The following is a 22,195-nucleotide window of genomic DNA, read 5'->3' on the forward strand; positions in this document are numbered from 1 at the left end:
ACATTCAGATGATTTTACTCCATGCATATCACATTTCTGTTCTGAATGTTTGAGGCAAAAGGAAACAATACTTTAAAAACCAATTAAAAGCATTGTAATTGAAAACATTTATTTAAGACTTGAGCCAAAACATAAATCTAGTATGAAAAATGTAAAAGGAACTAACTCGTGATCCTGAAGGGGCTATAAAACATGCTATAAAAATACTTTGAATGTGGCTTGAAAGAGAGTGAGGGCCAAAGTAACACAAAGTATCAAACTTTGATCCAAATTTCATCTCCCATGACCCATCATCACAGTGGCAGCACAACTGCCCACTGGCTTCATTCTCGTTGCTGTAATGAAGAGGACATACATTTCAGGGGTAATGCGCCCTGCAATCACACCCAGTAATGAGTTTAATAGAAGAATCAACTAGCAGGAGGGGGGAAAAAATTATTTAACCACCCCTGTTCTATAGATCTAAAACTATGCAGAGAGGTGGATGTCCTCAGAAAAGCTGGAGAAAATCTCAGTCTAGTGTCTTAGCCACAAATCAGGAAACCATAAAATACCAGAAATGTTGGTTCTACCAGGCCTCTGGAGATCACTTAATGTGACTTCCCTTCAAACCCGCTCTGTCCCTCCCACAACTGTAGCCCTGATCCAAAAGGACTCTCCGAGAGGCCAGGGTCCCTGGGTACTGGCATGGCCCACAGCGGCTGAAATGCTCTTATTCTACAGACAAGCACTGTATAAAACAAAATGCAAATGCTCTCAGTTGCAATTTCTGAATTTAATACTGGCACAAAGAGAAGCTTGCATTCACACAAGAGTGTATAGACCAAGTAATTGGTATATTTTTGGTGGAAGAATTCCAAATGACTTTTAATATCCTCTGGCTTTGGTAAGAATTTATCATCAAGGAAAAAGAAAATAACATGCCATAAGAATGGCAATGATTCCAGCCATGTCCCATCTCTACTACTTTAAGGCTGCAGAAATGTCATTTTGATTTTAAGACAGCATGACTCTGCCAGGAGCAGACAGCATCATGATCACGTAAAACCCATTAGAATTGATGGAGTGACTCCCATGCAACAGCCTCAGGGAAAAAAATGCAAGAAGAAAATATGGTCTATTCTTTGACACAGCTTCTCTGAATGAGTAGCAATGCCTTTGATTTTTAACAACACAAAGATGCTGCTTTATAATTAATCAATTCAAAAAAATTATTTTCTAAATCTTCTCATTCCCTTATTCAGCAAGAAAAAGAATGAAAAGAAAATGAAATGCTGGTGAATAAGAGAGCAGCAGAATCTCTGAAGTTACAATGGTATTAGAGACATCCCATTTCCAAGGGAAAACTAGGAACATCCCTTTGAGTCAGTGGCAGTGGAACAGCGTCATCCTCCCATACTAAGTGCTCTGCTTTGTTTTCAGGCTGTGCCTGAAACAGAATTATCAAAAGAGAGTGGAAAAAAAAAGGACCTGAATATCAGTTTATATAATTTGGAGTAAACAGTGCCATTCCTACTTCTGATAGCGTAACCCAGAGCTGTCAGTTGCCTCTAAATCTTACCTTTATCTGCCCATCATTCCAAATTTAGTCTCAGAAGTCAATCACCAAAAATCTCTGCAGATGATTTGTAAGTATATCTGGACATATATCCATGTATAGGTTGAAGTTTATTTCTTAAGAAGTAAAAATGCCAAGATATATGAAACAAACAACAACCAAAAAAAACCCAAAGCAAAGCAAAACACCCTTGCCACTACCACTTTATAGGCTTTATTATGAATTTTGAGATACTGATGTGATTTGAGGCAGCATCAGCATATTATGATTAAAAGTGTGAAGGCACATTCTCAGGGGAAGACAAAAAACTGTCAGAACCTTTCCCCAGGGAAACTGAAGCTAATTAGCACAGTACTTTGCCAGAAGTGACTGCAATGTACTGGAGAACATAAATGATGGAAAGAGAGGGAAAGATCTTGTCATTGATAAATCCCCTTATTTCTCATATGCTGTTCCAATTATTCCATAGAGTCACACACTCGCAACTATTAATAACTTGGAAGACTTGATTTTAAAGGGAAATTCTAATTTTAGCATCATGGCTGTTATAATGTGCACACTGTCTTGTTAGACAGCCTGAGCCACCCCTAGTAGGCTCCAAAAAGACACTGTTTTCCACACAAAGAGCCTTTCTGCTTGAGCAGCTCTCCACAGATGTCACCACCAGGAACACAACATGGTGTCCAAGTGAGCAGCTGCCAGGCTCATCCACAAGGCATGGTAACACTCAAGCATGACAAGCAGGCAGGATCTTCTCACTTCCAGTAAATTAATGGATCTGTACCAGGTCAGGGGTATGACAATTTGCAAAACCTCAGGAAATACATATGATCCTTTTTGGGTTTCACCGAGAACAAATTGCCTTGCAGATAACTCATCCCTTTGTGTAAACTTTCACTTATGTTCCAGCGTTTTCCTCTGTTCTTTGCCATAGATATTTAAGTGCAAATCAAATTTGTATCATGAGGGTACCTGGGGAATATTCTTTTCTCCCCCACCTCATAAATTCTTTCCAGGGTTAAATAGGAATTGCCCACTTGCTAAATCTTCTGACTACTGCATTTTTGTCTAATCTTATTTGGTATGTCCAGCTGTCGTCACACTCAATGGGATTTAATTTTCATGCAACTTGCTTAACTTTGAAGTTAGTGTTATCCCTTTATGAAATTTCTTTTGTGCCAAACCTTAGGTGAAACACTCTTTAGCATGCTCAGCTTTTGCCAGCTCCCATAGGCTGCCTAAATAGTCCTAGATAACCAGAGTAGCTAGGATCATGTTAATTCTGCTCTGCAGATGAAACATGCTGTTAAGCAGCCCTTTTATCTGGAAAGGTAGAACAAAACCAGGTTTGGATACTGCTGATGGCCAGCAATATACTTCAGAATCAAGGGAAAATGAGGACTCCTTTTGACCAACTGACCCAAGCTCATTCTGGTCTGAGTCAATAGTTTGAACCAATTCATTTCTTTGCCTCACAGTTTTGAAATAATATGCACCACATTGAGATAGCACTTTTCAGCATTGCAGGGCCTTGCTTTTTCAGAGTAACACACATGCTATACAACTAGAAAAGAAACACTGTAAAAATTATATTTTCATTCTGTTATCTAACAGCAGACTTGGTACTGAAAGAGTCATATTATTTATCAGTCTGGCTTACAAACAAACAGTTTCATAGCTGCTAATCAGACTAGAGCAGCTGCTACCTTCAGAAGAACATGCGAGTGCCAGGATGTCTGCTGCTTGCTTTGTAATTTCCCAGGCTGCTGAGTACTTCCTCTTGCATCTGAATCTCCTGGTCAAAGCACAATGACTTTCTGAAATGAAAGCTTGTAAATCTACAGCGTGATCCACCTGGAAAGAGGGTGGTTTGTAACATTTTATAAGCTTTTCTATTAATTCCAGCACCCAAGTTTTCTCATTCCCTGAACAGCCACAGCAGTTACTGGCAGCAGCACCTGCAAGGCAGAAGGCAGAGAGGGATCCAGCCGTTGTCATCTGTACAAGGGAGAAGACCACCAGTGGAGACCTGCTCTAGGTGGTGTAATATGCCACACAGGTTATTTCCACGTGGGTCAAACCTTACACTTGATTTTAAACTGGGTCATTTGTTTCTCATCCTAAAATGCAGGAGCTGGTCAGGTGTTATGTTGACCACAGATGCATAGTGGACTGGTTGACAAAGGTATAGTAGGTTTCAATCCTGTAGATGTCATGATATCAATACAGATTGCAACCAAATGCATAGACACATATTATGGAGGAAAACAGAAGGTCACCAATACTTTTAAATAAAATTTCTACAGAGCGAGCACTCCTTTCCATATATCATAAATGTTTGAACTAATCAAAGGGTAGTAGTGTTTCATGCAATGAGTAGAACCTTTTTACATCAGGGACTTTCATGGAACTTGGCCAGAGGACACTCTGGGTGCAACCAGTCTATTTAACTCAAGAGACTGATGATGAATTGGAAAGACATCATCTGGGCACCTTTTCTACTGCTTAGACTCACTAAGTAAGCAAATACATCTAGGAGGGTAGAAGAGAAGTGTTATGTACACCTGCCATGTTCTTGCACCTATGACCACAGTTGGAGGCAAAATGTCAGGCTAAGTGGACCTTTGGCCTAAGCAGCTACAATCATCTGATGTTCTGACATTAATTTATGATAATTACTATTCAAAAGCAAAGCATCTGAAAGGACTTTGCAGACTTTGATACTAATAATAATTAATAATGCATTGTTAAGTACATTTAAGGATTACTTCAATAGGACTTTTCATGATAATACATGGACAAAACTTTTGCAAGGCAAAACCTGTGGACATTTACCATGTCTTCCATGCTTTTTAGTGAGAAGAAATAACCTTGCTTTATAAGTGTGCATGACATCAATAATTCTGGAGCTGCTGTGTTAAGGAGCCATAAAACACAGCCTTCTCTTCTGCAGAAGTAAAAGTTCAGTCTTGAACTGTCATGACTTGCAATATGGGAAGAGAGGTTTGTGTGCACTGACCTAAACCCATCATACTGTCATAAAGTCTCATCAGACTAGCAAAACAATCCCCATTATGAATACAGGATGGAAGAGAATGTAATAGAGAGCAGCCCTGAGGAAAAGGACTCGGGGTACTGGTAGACAAAAAGATGGATATGAGCCAACAATGTGCAATTATAGCCCAGAAGGCAAATTGCATCCCGGGCTTCATCAAAAAACCATGGCCACCAGATTGAGAAGGGTGATTCTGCCACTCTGCTGTATTTTGGGAATACTTCACTGGGAGTAGTGTGTCAAGCTCTGCGGCCAACAACAAAAGAATGAAATGGATCTTAGAGAGCAGGTCAAGAGAAGAGACATAAAAGTGACCAGAGGGCTGAAACGTGTCTCCTATGAAGACAGGCTGAGAGAACTGGAATCATTCAGCCTGGAGAAGATAAGGTTGTGGGAAGACCTTATAGTGGCCTTCCAGACCTGAAGGGGGCCTACAAGGAAGCTGGAGAGGGTCCATTTACAAAGGCATGTAGCAATCGGACATGGAGCAATGGTTTTACACTAAAGAAGAGGAGACATAGATTGGACATTAGGAAGAAGTTCTTTAAGTGTGGTGGAACACAGAAACAGGTTGCCCATGGAAGGGTTGGAGGTCTCATCCCTTGAGGCATTCAAGGTCAGGTTTGATGGGACTCTGAACAACCTGATCTAGTTGGACATGTTCCTGCTTTCAGCAGGGAGGTTTAACCTCTAAAGGTCATCAGTGCATTCTATGATTCTATAAATACATGGGCAAAAAATACCTATGAATTTGTTTACATTTTTACAAACTTCAAGCAATCGAGTAAAGTAGAGCTCTTGACAGAAGAATCTTGACTGTTAGAAACTTATGTAATAAAAAATAAAATTGATAAACCAACATAAATGATCTTTAGCTATAGTATCATGATGAAGATTTTAGGCATGGGGACCAGCTTATTCTACCCAGTCTGCCCATGCTCTGCTTGGGAAGCTGCCAGAGAAAGGGAACCTGAGCAATATTACAAATTACCAAAAGTAAGTTCCTCACTCAGAGGTATCACAGTATCACAGTATCACTTAGGTTGGAAAGGACCTCGAGGATCATCGAGTCCAACCTGACACCACAGACCCCATGACTAGACCATGGCACCAAGTGCCACGTCCAATCTCCCCTTTAACGCCTCCAGGGTCGATGACTCAACCACCTCCCTGGGCAACCCATTCCAATGCCGAATGACTCACTCGGTGAAGAACTTCCTCCTCACCTCGAGTCTGAACCTCCCCTGGCACAGCTTGAGACTGTGTCCCCTTGTTCTGGTGCTGGTTGCCTGGGAGAAGAGGCCAACTCCCTCCTGGCTACAACCACCCTTCAGGTAGTTGTAGAGGGCAATAAGGTCACCCCTGAGCCTCCTCTTCTCCAGGCTAAACAATCCCAGCTCCCTCAGCCTCTCCTCATAGGGCTTGTGTTCAAGGCCTCTCCCCAGCCTTGTTGCCCTTCTCTGGACACGCTCAAGTGTCTCAATGTCCTTCTTAAACTGAGGAGCCCAGAACTGGACACAGTACTCAAGATGCGGCCTAACCAGAGCAGAGTACAGGGGCACTATGACCTCCCTGCTCCTGCTGGCCACACTATTCCTAAGGTCTTAGACTCTTAAAGGACACTCTAATGTCCTTCCTTTGATGAAGCCCAAAAACATAGGGGATAAATTAAGAGGGGGAAATGCAACAAAAGCTTCACATCTGTTCTCACATCTCCTCCTTTTGTTTGCCATTTTGTGTTCTTTTTCTGCTGAAAAAAAAAAAGACATATCTTCTAGCCCATAACTTGATACGTTAATGTTATATCAAACTGCTTGTTCTCCCAAAAGCAGAGTGAGGGTATGACCAGGGTGAGCAGCCAGTCTCTGCAAAGGAGATTTCCTTGTTTCCCACCAGAGCCTTGTGTTTCTGGGACATAGTTCAGCAGCTGGACATGTGGATTCAGCTTAGCATTCACTTTGGGAATTCCAGTATTTTCATGTATCTGTACACAGGCTAATTTTGGCAAGGCAGATGGATTAGAACAAGGACGGGGGGGGGGGGGGGAGAAGCTGGTTCAAAACACCTCTCTAGACTACAATAATCTGTTCTGGGTTGTTGTTTTTTTGTTTGTTTCTACTTACAGATTTTCACCATTCTTGTAGTCAATATTAACAGCTCAACTTTAAAGAGATATACCCATTCTATTGTCCTTTATTAACTCAATGTATTTCATTGGGGCTTTCTGGTGGTGGTTTACTTTTTAGAATAGTTTTCTCTGGTGTTTTATTTTGCAAAATAGCAGCAGGTGCTAGTAAATGTAGCCAGCTGATTACACTGAATTCTGCACTTTGCATTCTCAGATTTCTAATCCTCTAGAGAAAAATAAGAGCCATATTCAGAGGCTGCATGGATTCTCTCACCAAACAGGGCTCACCATGATGCTGTTCTTTATTACACATATTCAGCGGCAGCATAAGGACAGCACTTTGTCTCACATAGGAGGTTGAGGTAGTAATATCATGTGCCCTGCCTTTCTGTTTGACAACTTGTCATCAAAACAAATTGCTGCAAACACCCTAAAAGCATTTTATGTATAAAAGCATTTGAACAGATTTGTATCCAGGCAACAGGTGTAAGCTCTAGATAAGTTGCCTGTTGCCCATTGCTTGTAAATTAGTTGCAGCTAATTTCTCCTAGCAAATGAGGGCTGCATAGGCCTGACAAAGGGAAGTGATTAAAACACATTTTAGCAAGATGACAGAACAAGTATAATTTTACCAGACTCTAGCTCTGCTTTTTCCTGTGGATTGTGAACCTGAGAATGACCCCAGTGTGATTCTTATCAGTGTGGCAAGTTGTGGCCATTGCAGAATTGCTGATGAGGCTGCACATTTCTTTTCTGTAGGTAGAAATGCTACCTATTATTTGCACTCCTAAGAATTATATTGATACCATAAACAAAGCATGAAGAAAGCTGGAAAAGCATTCCACTAGAAAAGAACTAACAAGGTGAGCACAGGCCCCCACGGCTGCAGTGATCCCAAAATCTGCCACTGGCTACAGGCAAGCAAAGGCAGTGTTCATGGTTTTGTCATAAGCTGACCTCTGTTATCTATAGCTTCATGAGATAGTTTCTGGCAGAGGCCTTCAGAAGTTTATACAACCCACAGCAATTTAGAAGCCATTGCTCTGCTTACAGACAAGCTGCTGGACTTTGTGGTCACATCTATATTGGCAAGTCAGATGGAATGGAAGCTGCTGCTTCATTCTGAGACAAACAGTACAGCATAGCACAAGTATGCAGCTAAAATCTCTGATTCCTCCTAAACAAAACAATTACATTAGCACTATAGGTATATATTAATAATTCATTATATAATAATATCTAGGTAAAATGCAATATATTATATAGTAACTCTTAATAATATAAAAGATTGTATTATTATTTAGTAAACTAATATGTTGCTATTCTATATGGTACATTTCCTGATATTAATATTATGAGTATAGTTTTATATATTAATATGGTTATCTTGTAGTGGTGTCTGGCTTGTACTGACTACCCCAAGCCAAGAGGCTGTTTGTGAAGCACTAGCTGAACAAGACCAGAACTGGGTCAGAGTTTCTGCAAACATTTTAGCAGATAGTAAGCACCCACCAAAGCTCAGCCCTGGTCCTGTTAATGTATTAACACACAAAAACTCTATGATGCCTTCAGCCTTAGACAAATTCTAAGGACGACGCGGCAGCAGGCAAAGCTACGGGGGTCGGCCCAACCACCGGCCACCGTCGTCCCGCCCTGTCGTGCGAGCCGACCCCGACCAGGACCGATCCCTGTCGTCTGGAGGGAATTGAACATCTTCCACGTGCTTCCCATCCACTAGCACTCAGTTCAAAGTATCCGCGTCTAGCAGAGTAAGCGCTGACGCATAGAAAGATTGTAATATTGCTGTGTATAGCCAGAAGCCGCCCGCGTCCCGCCGAGTCTCCATCTAGTGGCCAAGCGGCAGAACTGCACCCCTCATTACATAAATATAGAGATAGTCTGTAACTAGTTCAATTAAGTTACAATCATAACACTAAGCCACTTGTGGAATCTATTTCACGAACGTGCACTAGAACATGTATATAAGTTGGTGATTCATCGGTTATTAATAGTTTTATAATTAATAAAAATAATATTTTCATAAGTCATATTTCATATTCATAAATTTAATAACCTCTTCACCACAATTCCTTATGAAAGGCAGATCCTCAGCTTAATCCTGTTGGATCGGTGCAGCTTTCAGGACACCACCAGTGCCAGAGGAAGATATATTGCCTGGACACATGAGTGTAGAAAGAGAGAAGCTTCATCTCTACCTGCAAATCACCCCATATGGTGGCTCTGGGTCAGAAACTGCATGAATGGCCCCAGAGAAGATAAGGTACATCCCCTGTATCTTCTGCCTAGGCAGGGAAAGCAAGGTGCTCACTCCACAGCTACATCTGAAATACACCTAATTTGTGGAGACCAGATCAGCCCACTCAGATCAACAGCCTGCCTCAGAGACCTTGCCATGACGAGGTTTCTTTAAAGTAAGATGCAGTGAGCCAGATGCAGGCAGACCACAGCTTGAAATAAGAATTTCCTCATCTAGATCTGGTGAATGTGCATTAAACTCTACTAGAATTCTGAAGTACTGAAGAGGGAATAATGTGGTGTTTATGCATGTTTTCAGCCCTTTTAAAATTGTGTTGTGCTTAGACACTTTCAACATTAAGCTCCCTAGGAAGAGTCAGTTTTATTTTTTCTTAATATTGAAAAATGCTGATTTTTAGAAACTTTTGATGAAAACAAACTTCCATGACAACAAATCCGTTTCAATTCACATGAAAATGAAGTCACAAAGGATGGCAACAGTAAGTGGCTTTAAAGCACTGGGAATCTATTTATCTCTTTGCTTCTCTCTTGAAAAGTTATACATCAATATTCATAATGCAATCTAACAGTGCATACTTTCTCTATCTGAAAACATTTTCCCATTGCAATTATTCAGGTATAATTCATTTATAGAATCATAGTATCAACCAGGTTGGAAGAGACCTCCAAGATCATCCAGTCCAACCTATCACCCAGCCCTATCCAATCAACTAGACCATGGCACTAAGTGCCTCATCCAGTCTTTTGTCGAAGATCTCCAGGGAGGACTACTCCACCACCTCCCTGGGCAGGCCATTCCAATGGTAAATCACTCTCTCGTGAAGGACTTCTTCCTAATATCCAGCCTGAACCTCCCCTGGCACAACTTGAGACAAAAAGATCAACATCAAATCCCAGCTGCAGACTGCTATTTTAAAGCTGCTTTGGATATTTTTCCTGATATACTTGAAATAACACTTCTAATTTTCACTTGTTACCTCTACCAGCCCGTGAAGCTTGGTTTCCAGTTATGTATATTCATAGATAACTAATGCATATGTAGGGCAATCTTTACCAGAAACATTGAGTCAGTTGATTAACTTACCAGCTGCTACTGCTTACCATGAATATTCAGCTTTCCCCATCTGGATATCTATCCTGAGAGCTGGATAGGCCAAATGTGAGAGAAAGTAAAAATAATTGCTTAGTTAAACCACAATACTTGTTTAACTAAAATAAGATCCTTTGTGCTTTGGAAAACATATTTCCTCCTCTCACATTCTTGTGTTTCAGTTCTTTACACTCTGTTTAAATATATATTTATCAGCTGTGGGTTTTTTCTTTCCTTTATTACAGATTATTTCTGTGATATCATTAGTCTGCCCATATTATTTGGCAGTGTATCTGTAGGGCTTCTGTGGAGGCTATTAAGCTTCTTTAGAAAATCCCTTCCCATAAGCCTCTTAACAAAAATAAGAGAAGTGAGATATATATGGTTGCTGGGCTTTCCCCTAAAATTTTATTTGGGAGACAAAGACAACATTTTCATCTTTATTCTGATAGTCAAGGAAAGAAAAGAAGGGTTCTGATAGGTGTGAGCTCCAGGCATCAAACCGCTCACCAGGGAATAGTCAGGGCTGTTGAATTCACTTGCACAAAAACACTTCTGCTAGAAATGCCTTGTCCCTGAATCTGTCAGTATTCTTCCAAGGAGCATATTGTTTGATTTCGAAACAGATTGAAGATGTCAGGCTTTGAAGATGAGGTGAGGAAGGTGAGGAAGAATGTTAGGAGAGTTGACCTTGAAATTCACATTTCAGGATTTTCAGATACCCACTCCATACATCTACACTTGAAGTGTGACACTCTAACCTCCTTCTCACATTTTTCCCCCTTATTTCACCATACACATGGAGAAGTGTCTCTAAAAGTCTAGAAATAAATAACATAACAATGCCCAAGATGCTGTATTTAAAACATTACATGAGAGCCTTAAGTAAGTCTGTAGTTCTCCTATTTTCACCAAAAAAACATGATAAAATGACTCAAGCATGCACTAAATATTAAACTGAAGTCCAAGTACTCCAATACATTTTTGTTTCTTTGCATAAACCCATGTTTTATTGCTTTAAAAGAGCCTGTGATTTTGTTCATGTTTTAAACTGGTAACACTTCTACAAACAGTGGACTAAATGAGCAGCCAAGAGAAATGTTTAAAGGAGTATACTTCAGCAGTATACCACATTATGCTTTTTGAAGCTGTCCAGAAATCTTGAGCAGCACTACCTCCCTACTCAGGCCGGCAAAGCGGGGTGAAAGAAACATAAAAGCTGATGGTTGGCTCCTCATTATTTACAAAGAAAATTCTGGAAGACTTTCAGTCTTATTGTACCTTTGGGACATGGTTAGAGGGTGTGCAAGCAGCTATGCAATCAGATCAAGCCTGGATTTGAGTGTCTCAGTCTTGAGGATACTAGGAAGAAGTGAATGCTGAAAGCTGGCTGGGCAGGAGATCTGTTTACTTATCTCCTTAGCCAGAGTTTCCCAGGATCCCTGAAGTATCTGTCTCCTTATAGCTGACAGGGAAAATGCTTCTAGACTGAGCCGTCCTAATCTGTGTTAAGTGACAGACAACCTTTTTACTATGATTTTGAATGGGACCTCAATAAAACCTGAAGCCTAGCTGGGAGGCAACTATGGAACCTATTGTTTCAGAACCGACACCACTAATGATCCACCAAATAAGCTAGCCTTTGACAGATTTGGAAGGAAACAATTTAAGCATTAGCTTTGTTCAGCTGTCTGCAGGAAAATAAACATTAAAAAAAAATATGAAAGATAAAGAAAAAATAAAATGAGAGCTATCTCCAATGGAAGTCTCAGCTTTGGAAACAAAATCACAGAACAGAAGAATTCCAGGTCTACCTCTTTCCTGAGTAGTTGCTTGTTTGCCTGGACACTTGTCATTTGCAGTCTACTGGCTATGGAATCACCTCACACTAGTGCTCTAGGTCCAGGCTTCTACCATGCACCTAACTCATGGCACTGTCTGCAAGGTCACTTGATGGACCTTATTCTTGCCTGTAACTCCACATGGTAAGATAAATGTTCTTTTTGTGTATTCAGCTCACGATGTCTAGTGTATTTATACAGACATAAAAAAACCAACTAGACAATGAAATTGCAGCAATCCCTCCTGACATAAAGTACAGAAATGGCATATCTGATCTTCCTGAAACCATTTAGTTATATATTATTTCTTCCAGCCATCCTTCTGTATATTTGTCATGTCTTTATTTTATGCTGTCCACATTTAAAAGCACTCATAACAAAAATGAATTATCCCATCTGGTCTAGATGACTAAAACCTTTTAGATAAGAGCATTTGACATTTAAAGGATAATAAAAGACCTAACTCTGAGACAGCTGTTGTTAGAATGACTCCAAAGTTTACAAAGAGATGAAGTAAATGTGAAAACAAAATGATGTACATTGTGCAGTTTAAATCCTTAGGTACCTGTGATGAAGTCATAGCTTTATATCCATCCTGAGCAACAAGGAGAACAGATGAATTTAAATGAATTGTTGCTTCTAGGGAGCATTTCAGTGCTGGGGAAGATCACCACTGCATTTCTAGAGTTGACATGAGTTGACTCCCAAGTCCAAACTTGTCTCTCACCATACTTTTTGCCAATCAAATTGTGACAAAAGGCATACTCGTACTTGCTTGCAGAGTGATGGGGTAGATGTCACCCTCTTCTGAAGCACAAGAAAAGATCAGCTCTTAAGGAGCGCTGCTGAGTGTACAGATAAGCTTCAGTTTGCAAGTCCCTAATGAATCTAATGAAATCAGACCAATGGAAAAGACTCAATTTACATCCCTGTATATCATCTGTCTTGTAAAACTATTCTTCTAGAAGCACTTAATGTTTCTGCAAGGATTGCACATGGATTTCTCAGCAAAGGAGACAAGAATCATAGAATGCACTGGGTTTGAAGGAAGGGGTCATCTAGTTCCAACACCCCCTGCTGTGCTGGGGGTGCACTCAATCCCACTGTCTGTGTCACCAAGAAGTAGCACCAGTCCCAGTACTGATCCTTGAGGCAACGGTCTTCATTTGGACACTGAGCTATTGAACACAACACTTTGAGAGCGGCCATCCACCCAATTCCATATCTACAGTGTGGTCCATCCAAGTCCTTAATATACATAAGTTACATTTCTGTAAACAAAACTATAAACTAGTAAAAGAATACAACATCAATGACAAACAGGACTCCTTTTCTAATTAAGTATGACTCTTTAGTTCTACATAACAGCAGGAAGATGTACCTCAGAGATCAAATATGTCATATTTGAAAAGGTGCTGGAGTTAAAAGGGAAACTATATTGATTCATTTCCACCAGTCTCTGCACATGCATTTTAAAATTGATCTGTTATCATTGGAAAGTCTGTGCTGCATACCTATACAAACTACTCTTCCCCCTCAGCTCAATGGCCCAATATAGGTAGCCATAACAACATCCTGAGATCAATGCTTATCTCCAAGCCATGAAAGAGTTTTCAGTTAGTCCCACATTTTCCTACTGGGTCTATGGATAATTTTCTAACAATAAAACCATGCTTATACACAGAAAAGGCCAAAGATGTGTAGGAAAGTAGCTAGAAATAGCACAAAAAACTCTGTGTTGCTCTGTCATCAAATGACATGGGTATAACACCTGACAACTTGGAAAAACCCAGCTGCTCAATTAGGGGACTATATGAATCCTTGTGGGCTTTAGCCTCAGGATCTCATTTATCAGAACTAATATTTTCAGTTATTCCACAATATCCTCATTAATGACATTATGTTCCTACATCCTAGTTTGCTGTTGGAAATCTGCAAGCCTCCATGGATGACAAGAAAAGAACACACCCTACAGAAAGTTATTGTAATTGCTGCTGCTGAGTAAGTAGGAGAGCTTCCAGTTTATTTTCACCTTTTCTGTCTTTAAAGTATTCATTCAAGCACATCTGTGTCTCTCTAAATGCACCACCATGATGGATGAGGAGCCTGTTGCTAGGCTACTAACAACCATGTCCTTTTGTATGTCTAAAAATACTCTGTATTTAATGATGATACTTCCTCTGTGTTCTCCACATTATTATTGTGGAGCACCTTGAGGTTTGGGAATATTAATGATTTATTCCCTGTTACACAGCAGTATTGTGAAGCTAGTTCAGAATCTGTTTATGAGGCTTGAGTGCTCCTGTTTCCTAACTCATAAATGCTGTTCCTTTCTTGACAATCATAAGAAATAGTGCTGGAAAGGGTTTGAAAGGTCACATTACCAGGCACGTCTGTTATTTAGCTGGTCAGACAAATGGCAGACATTTGTCAAACAAGAGTCTAAAAGGTTCTTGTGATGAAAATGCTTTGACCTCCCTAGGCAACCTAATTCCACTCCTAAATATGCCCATGAGAAGGTGTTTTCCCAATATCCAAACTAAATGTCCCTCACTGCTCTTTAAATTCATTACTGCTGTTACAAAATGCTATTTGTGGGTGTTACACGGCGGACTGAAACATACATAACCAACAACAGCTACATTAGGTTCCAAGCCCTTTTCATACTACAAAAAGACAGTTATTTCCAATAAATAGAATAAAGTCAGCTGCTGCTTCTGCTTCAGAATTGGCTGTTATGAGCTGGAGAGCTGAGCCTTTGATGATGGAAGTGCATACAGACAGGGTCCTACAGTCCTATATGATTACAAGGGCAGATTTTCCCTGTCACAGTGAGAAACACCACCACAACTTGTTTCAAAAAGATACTTGAACAAAGCCCAGGCACATACAGTGTGGTGATGAATTTTCAATGATGTCACAGTGAGTAATAGATTTTGAACAAGAAATAGACATTTTGGCCTAGCTTTGAACCAGAGGAGGAAAAAACAGAAAATGAAGTTGTAGTACAAAATTGATGAAGTTTGGTGGCTTATAGATTTGTATCTTAAGGCATGTGATCTCAGGTATGGATTCTCCACAACCCATCCATGAGGTGACCAGAAGGATCTCTCTCCTCTGTCAAGCTACTGAGTTTCATGACTTGTGGAAGACCCTGTCCTGCTTACAGATGTGGCCAACTAGAAGTTATTTCCATGACAGACAGAGACAGCCCAAATGCTCTTCTCAGGAAGACTTCCTACAATAGGACAATCTTAAATAAAGCTATTGCTCTGAAGTAAACAATAAGCAGCATCTGGAAAATGTTGCAATGGAATGGCATGACATTTTAAAAATGAGGATTACAACCACAGCCTCAGAACACTTTAAATATGTTAAACTGAGTCCTTGTTAATAAAATAATCAAAAATAATAATGTCAAATTAAAGAAGCAAACTACTAAAAAAAATGGCATTGTCGAGCTCTCAGCAGACTCTCTGCTCTACCCTGGAAAATTATTCTTAAAAAAGAGAAAGAGAAAACTCATACACTAAACAGAGAGGATCAAAAAAAATACTACAAAAGAAACCAATGTGTTGGAAGATTTGAAGAGGTGAACAATTCTTTGTTGTGACTTACTGCTTTGGGCTTTTTTCCCTTTTTAGTAGAGGAGCTGGAAGGAATCCATACCAGAAACAGTTCAGGATTAATTGAGATTTCTACTCAGAAACAGCAGTTCAGTTCTTCCCAGGAAAGTGATGCAAAAAACTAAAGGCAGTGACCTCTTGACTCTCACCATAGTACAGATCTCTTCAGCTTCTCAACAATCACAGTTCCCTACAGCTATGCTTCCCAAGCAGAAAGCAGCGTAATCCCCAAATAAGCAAAGGCTCTTTTGTTTCTTAACTAATTGCCCTTCATACAGATATCTGAGATAGAAATCTGTCTGTATTTCAGCACAAAAGCAGAACCCTCCTGCAAGATAGTGATTACCAGAGTTGGCAGAAATGAGCCCTGGAAAGAATCGAGACATTGTGTTTCTTCTGTGTGTTATCCAATACATGATGTCAAAATGTAGGGAAAGAGATACAGTAATTAATTCAGTCATAACAACTTCAGTAGCTCTAAAAAGCTTCTTGCAGAGATGTGATCCTCCCACTCTAGTCAGTGCCTGGAATACTGTGACCAGTTCTAGTCCCCACAATTAAAGAAAAGCGCAGACAGACTGGAGATAGTCCAAAAGAGGACTACAAAGTTGGCTGGAGAACCTGCCCTGTGAGGACAGACTGAACGATAGAAATTAGATTATGATTAGAGTCATTCACATGGTTGTATGAATGTGGAAAGTGATAGAAAAACGTAATCAAAGTCTTATAAGAATTAGTGGAAGTCCAGAATCAAAATCTTGGGAAAACCACTTAAATTTCTGGTAGCTAAAATCTTCATGCTTTTTCATGTCTAATTCAAGTTTTCTTCTTCAAGTTTTCTACGTGGAGTTTCACAGAGCTAAAATTAAAATGCCCCGGAGCTTGAGCACCAGGAACAGATGGTACAAATAAAAACAGGTTTTTTTCATTTTGAATCTGTAAATTAACAGCAGAGTGATTTACTATTGGCTGTGTCTCTTAAAATGACTTATACCTGTGCAGAGCACTGTAGCAATAATTTAGCTGAAGACAAAGGTGCAAACCCCTGAAGGAGAACCTATTTATAGCATTTAATTTTCTTTGATTGCTGCTTCTCAAAAGCTATGATCAATGCTAGCATACCTCATAATATGTGCTCACAAGTACCTTCAAAGACAGATTTCAATTGCAATAGACTGCATTGAAAAAAAAAAATAAATCAAGATCTGTGATCTCAGGCATTCATCTCAGTCCATCTTTACATACTTAACAGAATAACAAACTTCCAGAACTTGGAAGAAAGTTAGAGCTTTGCATAACCCATCATGGACACTTGATGATGAGATTGACTGCCTCTTGGAGATCACAGTATCACAGTATAACTAAGGTTGAAAGGACCTCAAGGATCATCGAGTCCAACCTATCAACACAGACCCCATGACTAGACCATGGCACCAAGTGCCACGTCCAATCTCCTCTTGAACACCTCCAGGGTCGATGACTCAACCACCTCCCTGGGCAACCCGTTCCAATGACAAATGACTCTCTCGGTGAAGAACTTTCTCCTCACCTCGAGTCTAAACCTCCCCTGGCACAGCTTGAGACTGTGTCCCCTTGTTCTGGTGTTCGTTGCCTGGGAGAAGAGAACAACCCCTTCCCGGTCACAACCACCCCTCAGGTAGTTGTAGAGGGCAATGAGGTCACCCCTGAGCCTTCTCTTCTCCAGGCTAAACAATCCCAGCTCCCTCAGCCTCTCCTCATAGGGCTTGTGCTCAAGGCCTCTCACCAGCCTTGTTGCCCTTCTCTGGACACATTCAAGTGTCTTGATGTCCTTGTTAAACTGAGGGGCCCAGAACTGGACACAGTACTCAAGGTGCAGCCTAACCAAAGCAGAGTAGAGGGGCACAATGATTTCCCTGCTCCTGCTGGCCACACTATTCCTAATGCAGTCCAGGATGCCATTGGCCTTCCTGGCCACCTGGGCACACTGCTGGCTCATATTCAGGTGGCTGTCGATCAGCACCCCCAGGTCCCTCTCTGTTTGGGAGCTCTCCAGCCACTCCGACCCCAGCCTGTAGCTCTGTGTGAGATCGCCGTAGCCAAAGTGCAGCACTCGGCACTTGGACTTGTTGAATGCCATCCCATTGGACTCTGCCCATCTGTCCAGAAGATGCACTTAAGGCCATGGTCTAGTTGATTGGACAGGGCTGGGTGATAGGTTGGACTGGATGATCTTGGAGGCCTCTTCCAACCTGGTTGATACTACGATTCTATGCCCACTGACTAGAAGAGAAACTAAAGGGAATCTGATTCAGTGTCTTCTGACTTCTTGACACCCAAACCAGAGTCTACCAATCACAGCATTAAGCACATGAAAAAGGAGTGTGTCCCTATATCCATACTTAAAATTAGTCCCCTTGATAATTGGGATCTTCTTTGTCTAAATGTCATCTTGCTGCCTGTGGCTGAGGTTCAGCCTTGTGTAAATGTCCAGAACTGCTTTGGTTGAGGACACAGAACACAGCACATAGCCTTCACCAAAATCCTATTAGTTTACAGAAAGAAGACCTCCCAAGGGACTAATTTTTATAAAATGCCATAGCACTATTTAAACGAGGTACATCCCATAATACTGGGTTTCTCACTGAACACTGTAAACAGCTCTTAGAAAGGAGGAAAGAATTTTTCCAGCAGTTGCAGAATTTCACACATAACCTTGTGTCTAACTAACTTTTATTAGCATGCTAGAAGTACTTTCTAGATCTATGCTTTGATGTTCTGGATTACTTCCCTAAATCAGCTAGTCTTTCAGGACTGTGTAAAATCTTTGGTATTAGTGGGCTTTTTACTACTCTCTGGAGAATCAAACATCTCATGTGGTAGCAACTGCCACAACTAACTTGTGAGAACTTATAGGTGGGATTCCAGGAGCTCTTTCAAATAAATTACAGGTGTCTAAGGAGCAGATGGCCCCAGACACTAACCTCATTTCTTGAACTCCAGATTAAAGCCCCTACAGGAGGGAAAATGGAATGGAGAGCAAATCCACCTTAGTGCACACTCACTGAAATGTGTACATTTAGCTTGAATTATCTTTAGCAGTGACCTAACCTGAAAGGGGGCTACAGGAAAGCTGGAGAAGAACATTTTACAAGGAAGTGTACTGACAGAACAAGGAGTAATGGCTTCAAACTGAAAGAGGCTAGATTTAGATTAGAGGCAAGCAAGAAGCACCTCACTGTGAGGGTGGTGAGGCGCTGAAAGAGGTTGCGCAGAGGGGCTGTTGACGCCTCATCCTTTGAAGTGTTGAAGACCAGACTGGTGGTGCTTTTGAGCAACTTGGTCTAAAGGCATCCCTGGTCATGATGGGAACTGCAACTGAAATACTCAACTTGCTGTGGAATCAGGACTGACACACATAACTTAACATGGGACTGGTGCTGACACCAGTTAAATATGCTCTAACCACAGTAACTGAGTGAGGAACTGTGACCATGTATGAGACTGGGAAAGGTATAAAAACTCAAAGCTACCAAGGAAGTTTGGTACTCCTCCACCAATTAAGGACTTCAGGACCAGCAAGACATCATCTGGATCCTCAGTGGTAACTATCTCTGCTTTTCTCCTCCTTTTCTATATTGCTAACTTTCCCTCTTGCAACATAAGCAAAATAAAATTCAAGTGCTTTTCCCAACCAAGTACTCAGTTCCTTCTTGGTTTTATTCAGGGGATCCATAAAAGAACCATCCCCTCCATAAAAGAGGATTAAGAAACCATCTTCAAAGCAGAACAGAATTAGCAGAGACATGACTGCTTTTTAAGTGAGAAAGTTTCATCTGATAGCATGAACACAGCCCTCGAATACAAATACAGTCAGCAAACAGACCTGAACCAACTCTCTGATGGTTAAAAACACAAAAGAGCATAATATAGTAATAGATGAACTGACTGGCATAAATCTGTGCAATGGTTCAGATTAGACAGTGTCTATGAGACTCAACCATTAATATTTATAAAATGTCAGCAGCAGATGCCAAAAGATGAAGGAAATCCTCAGAAGATCTCAGATGAGCAATAAAACAAATTAGTGTCATAAGAATAACACGTTTCCATACGAAAGCAAAATGTATTAGTTTAGTGAAAGTCTTGTAATATGCATTCCTCCATAGTGCCAGTATTCCTACACTGAGGGAGAAAAAGTATCTCTTAAATAAACTATTGTGCTAACATCTGCCAGCCTCTGGTGACTTGGGAAATCAATACTGGGAACCTTTAGTCAAGTTCTGCAAAATGTATCCAGAAGTTCAGCTAAAATACAGTCAAAATGAGTCCACAGACAAAGCTTTCAAAAGAAAAATTACTCTGGCAGTGAAAAAAAATCATATATATATAATTTTTTTAATTGTCCCCTCTTTCCTCCAGAACTGCTTCTTGTTACAGATACAGTTGTTGAGTGCTCAGAGGAGATTCCCACAAGATAGGCAGTGGAGGGTGTCTTCCTCTCTCTAAATTTTGCCATGAAGTACATTTTATATAAAGAATACTTATAAACTGAAGGTGCATAAAAGCTTTTGTTGTATGAAACTCAGTGGGGAACAAATTTCTAGTGTAAAATTCTGCTGAACAGCAACAAAGGAAAGCACCTAATGCCACAGCTGAAGAAGGGGTCACTTTCTCCCACCACCCATGCTAATGCATTGTTATATTTGAGTCTCAGGGGACCTTTATTCATAAGAAACAGTTCTTTGTAAAGGAATACCACTCATCCTGTACAAAGCTTTCATTCCCATCTAAAGATATCATAATAATAAGCCACAAGTTATGCATAAGCTTCTCACCTTGGAAACAAGCTGAGGCCATTGATACTAACAATGTGCTTTTGTATAGCTTGATATTTTTCCTGCCTTACCTGTGGGGCTCACATTGCTTCAGATGACCATGTTTCTATCAAAAAGACCACAATTCTCACTCTCTTCTGCAGTGGTGTGTTTTGCCCCCAGTGTATTCCCTCTCCAAACACAGACCTCATGCTTCCCCAGCTGCACACAATTGAGTCCAGAAAGGAGAAATACTGCCAATGAGGTCAGAGCAAATCTCCTATTCTCCTTCAGCAGGAATAAATGCCATCAAAACTCACATCTGAGAGAATTAATAGAGGGCTCTTCTCAAATGATATTGTATTCAGAACTAGGGTCAAGCAGAAGCCAAATTAAACAGACTAATAATACAAGAACTACTTCAATAACGAGCTGCTGAGACAATCTTTCACTCAGAGATTTCAGGCAAAAGCAATTTCATGTCTGGCTAAAATTACTGTTTTGGACAGCATGTGGTTTATTTTGTTTCTGGGAGACCATGAGTACTACCTGAAATATCAAAAAAAATAAACAGACAGATCCAGAACAGCTGTGCAACTGAGACATAAATATAATTAAGTTTGGGGGCATTTTTCCATCCAAAAACAAATGATGGGATGTGGGGCTGTAATTGCATTAGTTTTAGACAGATGGGATTGATTTGTTTCCTTGTAAATGGTACACCTGAAACACTTGAAAACATAACACTACTCAACATTTCTAAGGTTATCAGCAACTAGCACCCAATGCACTGACACTAGGCTAATGGCTGCATTAATGGCACAGTGACAGAGGCAGAAGCAATGCCAGAAAAACAAGAATATGTTGTTCCATTTTTGATAGATGTGAATGTGAAGTAATTTGTGAGTCTTTTCATGATGACATACACCCAAACAGAGAGACATTTGACCCCTTTGTTACAGATCTTAATTTCCGGTTTCATTTCCCCTGCCTACAGAGGGCATCTTCAAATAAGAGTACATAAATTCAGGTATGCGTGTCCTGTCAGTATTGATGAATACTTTACTGCTAAACCCTCCTGGACAATGTAAGAATGGCCACTCCAGTCTCAGTGGCTTGGAGTTGACCATGTTTTACCAGAAAGAATATCTCCAAATGAGGCTACAATAAGCAACAGCCATGATTTGGCAATTTCTTAATTTAGTGAGACGAAAATATCTATGAAAAATCTTCCCTACAGCAATAATAATTGAACTGAATGCAAATGAAGGATTCATAGCTCATAACAGAAACAATTACAAAATAGATAAAACACAAACACTACTAGAGGCAGAAAGTCATCAGGCTGTGAATATTGTCCTTTGAAGAATAAGCTACATATGGCCAGAAATGCTGGTACTGATAAGGATAAGCTTGAGGCAAGCAGCAAAACCAGAAAAGAACATCTTGTCTGCATAGAGTCACTTACTCACAATGACCTAAACTTTATTCCACTATACACAGACACACAGACATAAACACCAGATTACAAGAAGGTTGGGTCTTCAAAACCAAATGGTTAAATGGACTAGCATCAATCATTTGCTAATCTCAATAATCATAATGCCCACCATTTCTCATATATTGGCAGACAATGAAGAAGCCCATATCATCTTGTGCCTACAATAGTGATTAAATTTAATGCCTGATTACTATTTATTTTCTTTCTCCTTAGATCATTCACTACATAGAGTTCAAAAACTTTCTCTTGTTTGATAATCAGCTTAATACTTCTGGTGTTCCATTCCAATAAAACTTTGCATTAAACATTGTCTTTCCAGTACT

The 22,195-nt window shown here is 40.3% G+C and overlaps 1 long non-coding RNA gene across 1 annotated transcript in view; it reads right to left on the bottom strand.

Moving 5' to 3' along the window:
- The window catches only part of LOC137454550 (uncharacterized), a 259,476-nt gene that overhangs the window by 230,106 nt on the left and 7,175 nt on the right, over positions 1-22,195 (bottom strand). The window lies entirely within an intron of this gene.

Source organism: Melanerpes formicivorus, unplaced genomic scaffold, assembly GCF_026170545.1.
Source record: "Melanerpes formicivorus ecotype bairdi unplaced genomic scaffold, bMelFor1.0.p_v2 SCAF_3, whole genome shotgun sequence".
Taxonomy (NCBI): Eukaryota; Metazoa; Chordata; class Aves; order Piciformes; family Picidae; genus Melanerpes; species Melanerpes formicivorus.